Source organism: Ptychodera flava (genome assembly GCF_041260155.1).
Source record: "Ptychodera flava strain L36383 chromosome 3 unlocalized genomic scaffold, AS_Pfla_20210202 Scaffold_27__1_contigs__length_13241970_pilon, whole genome shotgun sequence".
In the NCBI taxonomy this organism is placed as follows: domain Eukaryota; kingdom Metazoa; phylum Hemichordata; class Enteropneusta; family Ptychoderidae; genus Ptychodera; species Ptychodera flava.
The window spans coordinates 11011776-11025211 of record NW_027248281.1 but is presented as its reverse complement, the minus strand read 5'-3'; the positions used below and the strand labels follow the sequence as shown (position 1 = coordinate 11025211).

The 13436-nt window shown below is 37.6% G+C and overlaps 1 long non-coding RNA gene across 1 annotated transcript; it reads left to right on the top strand.

Annotated features, from left to right (window-relative positions):
• The first annotated feature begins 11118 nt into the window (after positions 1–11118).
• On the top strand, positions 11119–13040 carry LOC139126371 (uncharacterized). The gene is made up of 3 exons (XR_011550553.1): positions 11119–11396; positions 12306–12378; positions 12814–13040. It is a non-coding gene; the product is annotated as an uncharacterized lncRNA (long non-coding RNA).
• Positions 13041–13436: the final 396 nt, after the last annotated feature.

Genomic DNA, 13436 nt, shown 5'->3' with positions numbered 1-13436 from the left:
TAAACTTATCATGGGGAGGTGTTGCTTTCAACAAAATCGTATTTTACTGCCAAACCTTCCATTGTTCATTTGATGTTTCCTAAATAGCAAATCACCAAAATCAAAATCTACTTTTTTAAACATGCACGTTTTACGTCCCACTTCAGGTAAAGTACATTTACAAATTAATATTATCAAACATAAACTATTGTACAGTAGCTTGTTTTGTGTTTGAAAATTGTCAATAGTTTCCGTGATGTGCTCAAAAGTATTATAATTTGGAAATTTTCGGTGAAGTACTATATCAGACACAGCTTGCCTTTCTTTAGTTGCGTAAAACATCATGGCCCTCCCGCAAATGTAATCAAATATCATATCCCTTCAAAAATGCTTACATGATAAATTGCGTCCCTGCGTCCTAAAACGCCAGCCCCCTAAATTTCTGTTCCACAAAATAACAAATTGGTATGTAAATTTGCAGTTTCAGACACCCCTTGGGAGAATACTACAGTGGCCGGGCGGAGAGGAAGGTTAAAGTTTTAGAATGTTGGACAGGGGCATTGTCACACTTTAGACGCGAGGATGGGGTGGGCCGCATTTTAAAGTACAAGTGTGCACTGAATTTCCCGGACCTACCCTGTAATAAAAGGTTCCCTAAGTCGTAGTTTTTCATCGTATAGCAGCAATATTGCCATTTGTAAGAAACACAATAACTTTGATAGGATATTAAAAACTATTCTGATCTAAAATCAGTTGTAAATTTGCGCTAACATTATTTTCATCGCATCCATAGATATACCACTAGCAGGCTTTAAAAATGGATAAGAGAGATGGAGCGAATTCGGGAAAATGTCACAATTCGGCGAAAAACCTATGATAACAATGAAATAACATTAAACGATATTCTTGTCAAGAGGAGCGGACCGTTTGAGCCATACTTTCGCTGAAATTTACGTAAGTCTAAAACTTGCGTTTTTATTGAAGGCATTCGATCAATGACATCATTTTGCAGTCAAATGGTCATTGCAAAATGACTATAATAGTGATAAAAATGTAATACACAATTTCTTTTTACATAAAAAACCCTTTGAACTCAAAGTTTTCCTTACAAGTTTGTGAGTCTTTGGACTTGTTACATAGTTTTCAAGTCATCGTGCAAAGTGTACAAAACGTACGTTAACAATGAAATTAGACTTAAAAAGCTTCTCAAAAAGCAATGCATAAAATTTATTTCAAATTTTGCACATATTATCATCCGATTTAGTGATCACAAGTTTCTCAAAGGCATATTGATCGATCGGGTAATTTTTCGGCTATTTTGCCGTCGGTGAAATATAAATTCACTGACACAATACTATTTAAATCAAGTCCTCCAGAACTAATTAACAGTTGCAACCTTAACAACTTCGTAAATATAATTACGGGTTGGCAAAAGGCCACTGATCGGTTTCGTGGCTTTGGGACCATACAATCATTTGCGAAAAGTTTAAAGCTCGTCGAGTCAGTGCAGTCTAAGCTGACTTTTTGGCAAAATTACTCTTCTTCTGAAAAAAATCTGATATAATTTGTTTTATTAATACAATGATAGAAAGTAATTTTGTAGAATTTCATTAAGTGTTTATTTTAATATGTTTTGCATTCAGATTCCCGTATTAATAAATTTACTTTTTTGCGTACTTGTTAAATTCTGAGAGTTGCCGTTATGACCTAACTGCACTTACGCGACGAGCTATAGTGATACCTTGTACCATTTGCGAAATTTATTCAAAACTAATGCAAGAGCATGCATTTCATATGGTGATTTTATAGAGAGACATGCCCATCTCTCTTACAAACTGTTAATCAAGGTTACACCAGAGTAAGACTTGTCTCTACATTCAAACGCTATTTGGCAGGTATCGCAAGCTTGTAGACAAATTATCGCTGATGGCATCGGTGACGTATATAAGTTAGTGACCACAACCTATCTGACTCATAGTAAACACCTATTGCCTGGTCATGAAGGCTATAGCGCCCGTCTACTACCCCGAGGGGCCGTGTGTTACCAGAAACACATAGCTAATCCCAGAGGCCGTAGGCCGAGGGGTATAGCGACGAGGGGTAATAGACGAGCGTTATATTCCGAATAAAGACCAGGCTATATATATTTTTTATTACACACCACATGCTCATGTTGTATTGATATATAGTTTTTCATGTGTTTGATATTTTGCACCGCAACAATCCATTGTGACAAGTTTACTGGGCGATGTTTCCACAGCAGTTTCAGTTGTACGTGGTACAACTTTCTTTCAAAAAATATTCTAAGCATACTAGCGAAGTTGCACTTTAATGTTTTTCGTCGATTAGCTGTCCAAGCTTTTACACTGTTGGAATGTTGGAAAATGTTGGAAAATGTTTTAGAGAATGTGTCGTCACCTATCCCGGACGCACATCACGTTCTAGTCACCCGACATTGTTGCAAAGCTGCAGACGACACTTCGGTCTCGTGACCGAGCACTTTTCCAAATTTGATCAAAACTATTTCCATAGGGAAATAGCTTTTCAAAAAATACCCTCTGAGGTCACTTTTGTTCGATCCGGTGAGGACTAAACGTATCTATTTTCTCGTCACGTGACGTATTCTGGCGAATAGCGAATGAGCATGTGGCGTTTAATAAATTGATATATGGCGGGTGCCATATGTGAGGCAGGTTGCGCTTACTATTTTCGAAACACCTGACATCACTTCTTCGTCTTTTAGCCAGAGGTCCGTATATCTTTCTTTCATGATTTGATTTTGTTTGTGTGCCGTCTATTTACTGTCTATTCTGTGCTGTTTTGTGTCTATGTTTACTACTATAATACGAATTCTGACCTAGTGTTATCGGATTATGGATTGGTGTGATTGCGATTATTTTACACTTATGTTAATATTTATAAGGTTGGCCATGGACTCTTTCAACAATATATCAGGAACTTAATTACACCACATTCCTTTTGACGGACTCTCCGTTCATCTGATAAAGACTTTCTTCATTGTGCTAGATGGACTTTTACTTTAAGTTCCTAGGTCAATAGATTAGAAAGCGAATAACGTTCCCCATGAGTGATCTTTTTAAGACGCTTTATTAATTTAACATCTTTTTCTCATAGTTTTCCATTGGTGCAAACACTTATCAGGGGAACTTGAATTTAAATACGACAATTAGAATCGGAGTATCAGAGAAAAAATATGCAACAAAGTTTAATGTTTTTGTGCATTTTCCCTGATAATATCAATGACTTTTGTTAAGGGGATCACTAAGACATTTACTAAAGTTGTGAAGGCCGTCCGATTAGTGGTATCAGACAAATGATGCTTATTCTAAAAGCAAAAACTAGCCAAAACATTTTCAAATGCAAATTTCGTAACGATATCATCACAATCACGTTTGATCATCCTGAAAAAACTTGCACAGTACTATTGATTGTCTTCTTAGCTGTTTGTTAGCTGTTTGAAGTACAAAGCAGATGGACAGAAAAGCTTGACGGACAAACGACACCAGAACGAATGCCACACCCAATCAACCTATCTCTATGGCTAAGGCTATGCTAGCAGTACTAACATGCTGTTACATTGTAGACCATTCTGCAGGTACATCTACAATTAAAGTGTTACCTGATGTAAAGTTATCTGTGAAGGTATCTGTGAACCAGATCGAATTTAATTTACATGATTAACGAGAAAAAAAAACCAGTAGGATGCGCCGAAATCTTTTTGACCGTCTATCAACCGTTTGAACATAAAGACTAGACGCTCACAAGGATAGTACAAAATGGCCACTGAAATGTCATAATGGAATCTAATACTTATCAGAATTTCAAATCATTGATAGGAAATGTAGTTAAAAGCACATGAATGTGTTTAGAACATAAAGGCTCTTCATTCTGTCGCCATTTACGGCCTCCATAAAGTATAAATGGCATCTTGCCTTGTACTTTATTGACTGCTCTACTCTTTATGACATTATAAGGTTATATTAGTGTATATAAGGGTCCTTGATCTCCAACTTCTAATATGAATCAGTCCGTCAATATTTACACAGTACAATCTTCTTCCGGGGAAACATACAAGTCTCTCAAGTTTAATGATGTCATTTGATATTCCCAAACAACCTGAAATAATTTTTTTTCTTTCCTATCACGCTGCTTGCTTTTTTTGCACTTGTTTTCTGAACCCTCTTTGTAATATGAGAAAAAAAGTAGTGTTATACTTACGTTCGCCAAAAATAACTGAAATGTCTGGAAATGCGATTTTGGGTTTCAGTTTTGTTGCAATATTTCCAAGAAATGCATCAACCTTCTCTACAAAGTCAGGGTTGATTTCGCTTTTTTCTTCGGATCATGAAGCAACTCAGCGTTATATGCAGGTGGTGGTAATTGGAATGCGGAAAAAAGTAGGGAAAAATGATATGATCGCTCTGCCAATGTCTGCATACCCTGCACTTGTACATTTCCATCATCACATCTCACTTTTCTCATGAGTACCTGCAATGTTAATAAAGAAATTAATAAAAGAATTATAAAGTAAGAAATAAAAGAATTAAAGCTGCAAGCAGCGTTGGCGGTGCCCAAGCCTAATATTACATATACACACAAAAATTGACCTTGAAATCGGGTATTTGAGAAATGAGGTACTTTAAAAAGGTCAAAGGTCATCCTAAAATTATCAAAATATTCACAATGATTGCTTAAGATTACCAGAGCTACTTGTATAAATTTTGGAAAATCCAATATGGTCGCCAAAGCATTTAATGAATCATGACGCTCTTCGCAAACTTAGAAGAGAATGGTTACATGAAATTATTTCCACAATTTGAAGTCAACCTGACAACTGGTTCTGGAGAACAAGATTTTTGAAATTTTCATGAGATTTTCAGAAAATCCAAGATGGCGCCTAAACTGTTTTTTTAAGGTAAAAAGTTTAAATTGTGAATTTGATGGGCAGATGGCAAGCATGCCTCACACAAAATTTGAAATTAATCCAACCTGTAGATTTCGATATATGAGCATCGACCATATTTGGAAAATCCAATATGGCCGCCAAATCACATGACTAATAAAAAGTTTAAGGGTCAGGTGCACCACTTCTCATTGGCCCCAATCATTGTACCAAGTTTGAAATGTTTAGCACAGGCGTTATTCAAGTTCTAGTAAACGTAAGTTTTACGCAAAATCAAATATGGCGGCAAAACCGTTTGACAGATCAAAATGTCTTTTGCAAGCATGAAAGAGATCACTTCAAGGATAAAATGAGTAAAATTTCGACTCAATCGGTGGTTTAGTTTTGGAAAAGTAGATTTTTGAAGATTAGATTGGTATTTTTTGAAAATCAAATATGGCGAACAAGTCACTTGACCGATCCAAATGTCTTTCGCGAACTAGAAAGAGATAACTCTAAGGATGACATGAGTAAAATTTCAGCTCAATCGGTGATTTAGTTCTGCAGAAGAAGATTTTGAAGATGAAATTGGTATTTTTTCGAAAATCCAATATGGCAGCCAGATCACGTGACCGATCGAAATGTCTTTCGCAAACTTGAAAGTGATCACTCTAAGGATGATATGAGTAAAATTTCAGTTCAATCAGTGTGTTGGTTCTGGAGAAGAAGATTTTTAATGATTAAATTGCGCTTTTCGTGAAATCCAAGATGGCGGCCAAATCATGTGACCGATCCAATGTCGTTTGCAAACTTGAAAGAAATCACTCTAAGGAAGACATGTGTAAAATTTCAGCCTAATCAGTGTATTGATTCTGGAGAAGAAGATTTTTGAAGATTAAACTGCGATTTTCGCAAAATCCAATATGGCGGCCAAATCACTTGACCGATCGAAATGTTTTTCGCAAACTTGAAAGAGATCACACTTAGCACGTTACATGTCAAATTTCAGTCAAATCGGTGTTTTGGTTCTGGAGAAGAAGATTTTCGAAGATTAAATCACGATTTTCTCAAAATCCAATATGGCGGCCAAACCATGTGACCGATCAAAACGCCTTTCACAAACTTGAAAGATATCACACTTAAGATGTTACGTGTCAAATTTCAGTGGAGTCGGTGTTTTGGTTCTGGAGAAGTAGATTTTTGAAGATTAAATCACGATTTTTGCAAAAATCCAATATGGCGGCCAGACCACGAAAACCGATCAAAACGCGTTTCGCAAACTTGAAAGAGATCACACTTAACATGTTACATGTCAAATTTCAGTCGAATTGGTGTGTTGGTTCTGGAGACAGAGTAAACACTCTTCCTAACTAGTTGTGGACTTGCCAACTGCATTTGCAATCGACAATTTTCATGACCCTTTCATTCTGGTATTTCCATTGGTATTATGTCAAACAGTTTTTTTAATTCACCCTTTGAATGAAATTTGACGTCCTCTGGCTCAAAAATTATGAAAAGTATACACAAAGATTAATGAAAAATGGTAAAATTTTTGCAGGAAAAATTCACTCAAAGGGTTAAAACTCTACAAGAGGAGTTGCATCCTCTAAATTCTGTAGTTTTACCCATATATCGCATTTTTCAAACACAACTTTTTGTGTATGGGAACTTGGCCAAGTGGTTATGATGGTGGACTTCCACATTACGGCATATCCAGTTTCAAAATCTATCAAAATACAGTTGATTTTGCACATTGCGTTCACAAACAGTGGATAAACTGCTTGATATGCGCTTAGCATATTTACGTATATTGACGTATATGGAACACAATATTAATTGCATACGCAACGTATATCTTTGTTTATGGAACATTCCAATACGTTGATATGCGTAGCGTATTTCTATGCAGATCATGAGTATACGTAATGCAGATCTTTGCACACTAAGTGTACACTGTAGTTTTGCATTTTATTAGTATACGTACGTGTATACTTAACGTATTTGACACGTTTACAGAATCAGTATATGTGTATATATTGTTGTATATCAAGCATTTTGCCCAGTGAAAATGTTCATTTCAGACAACATGCCAACAGAAGTACCAGGATGGATAGTCATGAAAATGGTACTATTGGAATCATGCACTTTCAATGAATTACAGTGACAGAATTTATATTTTGCGGGGATTATGTCATTGACAATGACTTGTTACTCTTTATTTAGTACGAAAATAATTTAAAGATTCATTGAGGAATCTTTTAGCAAAACAATCAATAAGTTATTCACTTTCGAGGCACATAATACATTAATACAGGCAGTTACACTGCATGAAAACCCAATAATACTTACTATATTTACATGTATTATTGCCTGTATTTTAGCTGAATAGTGCATATACAGATGAATACAGTCAAGAATCCATTGTTTGTATTCAGCAAGCCTGTATTCGTGTGGATTCATGTGAATTCAACTGTATTATTCTATTATACAGACAACTCATTAGAGTGAATTTATCTGTATTATTGCGTGTTGATGCAGTGTTAGGTCATAACAGAACACAATTTTTAAGTTACGCTAAGTGATAAATCAGGATATATTTTGAAAATCAGCCAAGTGATTTTGCTAGAAAATAATTGTACAGTTGTATTTGAATTTATTTATTTACCGAATTGTAGTTCTTGTTTGTTTGACTCAAAAGTAGAAGACATACTCCAGAGAATTGCCGATGATTTCATTGAAACAGTCACTGACCCTTCGTGGAAATAACTGATGCGATGTGTTCTGTTACTCGTTCTTGAAAACCAATGGTTCAACGTATTTCCAGTTTGTTATTACTATGATTGAACGTCAGATATTTCACCCATGGAGATTTTTAGTTCATTCAATTACACGTTCAATGTCTGAGAAGTTGTCGTTCTCTTCATATCTTACTTCATTTTCAAAAGTGTTTGTTGTATTTGAACTTGAGACTGACACAGCATTGTGCAAAACAAGTTCATTTCTTTAAATGAGCATTTACTGGAGTTGGCCTATGACGGACAGGTCACTACCACGCATGACTAAATTACTAATCTGAATTCGGAAACTGATAAAGCCGGTCATTCAACTGATCTTCTTGTTAACTCTTGCTGGATATTGGTGTCGCGTGATACGATGTACGCAATGGGAACTGTTGAAATCTAACAGGCTATAGGAGGTTTCTGGGCCCGCAACCAAAACAGGCAGGTCTTCGACCGAGTTTGGAGTCAATATAGCATGACCGTCGTTACATTCGATTCTTGACCGCATCTGGCTGTTGTGTCCTGTTGCTTCACAGGCATCTGAATAATGCTTATGGAACTCTTGCGAGGGCTGGATGGGTACGATGGGTCGAATTGAGCGGTCGCATGTAACAGAAAAGCCGGGCACAACATAGGTCAAGAAAACCATCGCCATGGGCGATATGGCCAAGCAAATAGTCGGTTACTCCATGTCTTTGCTTAGTAGTCAGCCTGCAGCTTGTTTCAGTTAGTACAGACGAGCAGGAATATGCCAGAGATTGGGCAGAGTAAAGAGTCCGGTGACCTGTGGTTTATTTAATCAATGACGTGCCAAAGTCTCTGGAGCCTTCGTGAGCGTCCCAAATTGAATGGCATATATGTTCATTCATGTATGCACGGGAATATACCGCAGGCCGTCGACTTGAAGGTGTGAATAAGCAGCAGAAGTGAGTAATTGACGGCAGTCTGCACAGAGCGAACAATGAAAACTGAATGAATGAAACGTGGCAAAAACAAAGGATGACTTAGGCTGTGTGCCCTGTGCAGAGAATGAGCTGATAGGCAGATAGAGACTATCTCAAAAGACATGTTACGTCTGATAGCGTCTGGACGCTGAAAGGAGTCCACAAAACACATCTGTGTCAAAACACAGATTACCTGTATTAGACTACCTGTATATGAAGGGAGGACACCATTCTTTTGCAAAAAATTACAAAAGCAATTATCTTTCTATATTAACATTACAACGCGTCATTTGTCCATAAATATTACATACAAAGAACTGTATTAATTTTGTGATTACTGCATCAGTCACTCTCTACAGTAATCCTACACCATGAAATGTATCAAGGCATGTGTCGATTACCAGCAATAATTTGACCACCTTCCGTTTGAAACACCTACATTATCACATTAATAAAACAACAAATGAAGGCCAAGCATAGGTTGGACACTTCTACCTCCCAAATACTCTGTCATTTTGTTTACATGGAGGTTACTATTTTTGCAGGTTTAATTATAAGTGATATATGTCAACGTCACTATTTGGTTCAATCTGATTGGCTGTTTCAAGGTGTTCATTATTTACGTCGGGGAGGGGATGCCCAAAAGACAACGCCTAAACTCAAATAGAACTTAGGATATTGTTGACTTTTGGAAAGTTAAAGAGAAAATAATTAGATTTTAGCTCAGCAGAATTTTGTAAAAGATATGATTTTCAAATATTGAATAAAGTTTTCCAAGCAAACTACTGATTTGACGCAATGTACTATCCTCACAAGTCCTTTTACTTATTTCTCACACTTTAACTTGTGGCAAAATTTAATATATTTAGAAAAGGGCTGAATGTTCTTAATCTGCTCCCCTAAAATATTTTAAATTGATAATTACCCTTCATTCTAGTTTTTTAATTGAATAGCTAATTTCAAATTAGAAAATGAACTGGCTGCAAATTTCCACGGATTCGATTGTCAGCGCTCTTGCCCTTTTTTCTTTCTTTCGTTTAACACGACAAACAGTAAACCGGCCGTCACAATTTCCATTTGCACTTTTAAATGATTTTCACACCCATATACTTACACTGCAAATTCTTCTGGCTTGAAATATAACCACTTGGTTTGTAGGTGGCTTGCGGGTGAACCAGTGTGTAGAAGTACGGTTTGCCCGAAATCCACTAAGGTTGTTATGGTTTGAAGTCACGCCACCACACAGAGTATGGATGGCGTGTATTCATACCAATACATTGGTGGCTTATTATCAAGCCCGTCATGGTATAAATGTAAGCCGAAAGGCTCTTTTTAAGCCCCTGACAATATAATTTATCGGTTTAAATTTGAGCCACTGGCATTGTTTGTTTGTTTATATACCAACACATTCATTGGCTCATCTTTAAGCCAACCACAAGTGGCAGCTTTGTGGGCATGGTTTGAGTTTAAACCATTCAAGTTTATGAAATTAATCGGCCTGTTTTCAAGCCATTGTCATCATCAGTCACTGGCTAATTTCTAAACCAGAATTTTACATCACGTCACGACTTGACAGGCCTTTCGCACGATAGGGACACAGTTACGAGTGGAGTGATATACGTACCGGCCGCCGCGTATGCATAGTACGCGGCGGCCGGTACGTATCACTCCACTCGTAACTGTGGATAGGGAGGACCATGCGCATTCAGTGCAACAGATTGATTAGCTTTAATTTTGGGCGATACAATTTTGTGAAGTTTTCAATTGAGCAAAAGACATGGACTTGCTTCAAATCTGTGGGCACATAAATATCAAAACAAATTGAAGGAATTAATTGACAATAAAAAGCGTTGATATCAAATGACGTCATTTTTCTTTCATTGACATGCAAAAATAAATGTAGGGCCTATACGTCGGATTGTCAACATTTTCCAAGACAATGACGGAAGTAACAACCACAATAATTCATAGCTCAGACTAAAGCTACCACAACCGTGAGTCACGCATGCAACAACAAACTTTGGCCGAATGCGCGCGTGCAGTAGTAACAAACCTGAAATCGCGATCAATGCTATTCTCTGTAGGCCCGGATTGTAGGCATATCCTGAATTTTTGCCAGGCCACAGCCTTGATCCTGGGACAAGTCCGACGCATTTTATTAATAAGGACATGTTTGAAATGGATGTTCTATGCCCCTGAATGTGCCAAAAATATACACAAGCCATAGCAAACGCAACTGATATTCAGACGGTCGTTCAAATTACCAAAACAGCGTACAAGGAGGAAGTCCTTAACCTTTGAACGTCGTTTCACCCTTCGTAACATTGCACTTTAAAATAGTTCAATTTTACACAATGATTCACCAAGCCAATGTTTAAACTTCGTTATAGATATTATATCTCCGTGACATATGTAAGAATTATAGTACTTGTTGATTGATCGTACTCTTAAAGGGACCGCTGGCTAGTGGAATCCCATCCCTTCACTTTAGGCAGTTGCGTATTAATTCCTGTGTGGCACTGATATGATACTGCGCCCGCCAAAAATCCGAATTACACTGGCCTTCGCACCGTACGTAGCCGAGGCGTTACTGACGATCGTATCAGCGCCTACGATTCCGTACTCCGGCACAAGTCGACAGTAATGGCTTCCGTCACCGATGAAGAATTACTTCGCAAGCAAGAACTGGTTATGTACCTCAACGATAGCTATTCGCCACCACATATACACGGGTCATGATCAGATGCAAGTTGCAACCGACGTCTTGGAATGCACAGCCACAAATCAAACGTAAGCTTGTTTTTGCATATTCCGTGGAAGATTTGCAAAGTCATTGATTTAAACCGCGCTTATTTTTTCCTCAAAGCATATCGGCTAGCTTGAACCATTTTTAAGTAACATACATGCGTTTGAGTATTGTCGGAAAAAGTGAAAATTTCCTTGTCACAACTATTCGCCATTGTCTTCGACATACCGCTACACCATGGACGGGTGTATGTTTATCGTGTTTGTATGGCTTTTCACGACCGCGAATGAATGTGTTTCCCCGAAATCGTCCATGCTCGGTGAATAATCAAATGCGTTTTCTTAGCTCCACTGTGTCAGCTGGTCAGCGACGAGGAGCTTTTCTAAGAGTAGCCCTGAGTACAGGTATGTGTGTTCCCGGCATTATACGGCCTCCAGGCTCCACCACTAGCTAGCTCTGCAATGGTCTATATTGAGACATGGAGGTATGATTGGGATAACTGGGGTTGTTGCAGCGAGATTCAGAATGGCGATCCCCGTGGGTAAAACAACTAGTCGAGTACGTTATGTTTCAGAAAACGAGCGGTTTTGGATGTTAGGAGAAGTTAATCGCATCTTTCCTTGGGTCGGTAAGGAGGTTAAGGTAGGCAGGGAAAGGATTTTGCCCCGATAGAGCAGAATTTCGTCAAAAAGACAGCGTACCGACCGCAGAGACCCCAGTTATGCGGAGGCCGTAAGTTATAACGCCGGGAACACACAGACCTGTATGCAGGGCTATTCTTTGAGGTGGATCATGGATGCGTCGTCCGGTGTACGTCGTTCATAGTCCGCTATACATTTAATAACCCCTTGCCATTGTCCATCCTGAACGGAAAGATGGCAATCATTTAAATTTTGTCATCCATCAGTTCACAGGAAAATTGCATTTAATAATCCTTTGTCATTATTGTATAGGACGGAGACACCAACAAATAGCTGCAACAAGAGCTATTGCCACAGTAAAGAGATGCCCATTTTACCAGAAAAAGTGAGTAAAACTGCACATTTGTTTCACGCTACCTTTCTGTGTGATTTTAGGCAAACTGACTTGCTTATTTGCAGGTATCCTCATGCCATTCTTTCAATAACAAACATACTGTTTCATGGATGATATTTCTTGTTTATGTTGATAATAACCTCAAACTGGCAACTTAGATGATTTAATACAGACACATACCTCACAAATCCTATGGCCAAAAAGATGTAATGGTTGATTCTGTTATTCAAGGCAAATTTATGTTTCCACAGCATGATTTGAACTTGGGTCCTTCAACATTGCTTACACAAATTTTGTGAGCCATCTTGTCACTCAAGATGGGTAAATATTAAAGTCATTCATTTCCAGCAAATAACTTCCTGTACAAATGTGACTATTGACTTCCACTAACCGGTAATAGATAATTATTTGTTTCTTTTTCAACAGATTGTCCAGGACATAACATACTCGATACAGAAAATGCCTTCAGCTCCACAAATTAACAATGGATTCTCTGTGTACAATGTGTAAGCAGAATGAAGACTCTGCCCTCAGATATGGAATTCAAAGAGCGGATATATAAAAGGTGATCAAGTATCGTTATGTGCAGTGATAATAATTACATCAGGCATGAATGTTCCTCATATTTCCACATATTACACTAACACTTTGGGTTTTGTTAAATTTCAGCTGTTATTACATATCTTGACATATTATCTTTGTCGTGGTCACATAACAGACAGACATATTTAAACTTTTTATTGTAATAATCAATCTTATGAGGGGAGCCATTTGCTTGCACCTGGTTTATGATATTGAATCTTAGTCTGGTGTATCAAAACATAATTTGCCATTTCCCTTATTTTTAAACAGGCATCAAACATTTTTGGTTCTCAGGAGTCTTTGGTGGAAAAACTGCAGTTGGAAAATTGTAACAGTTGTGACGTAAGTATTGCTTGTTGAAAAAAATTGTTACTGTGATTCAGTACAAACTAGTCAAGGCACATAATGTGCCTTGACTAGTTTGCTCTGACATTAGCTGTAAGTTTTAGCAATTTTCAATCTTCATT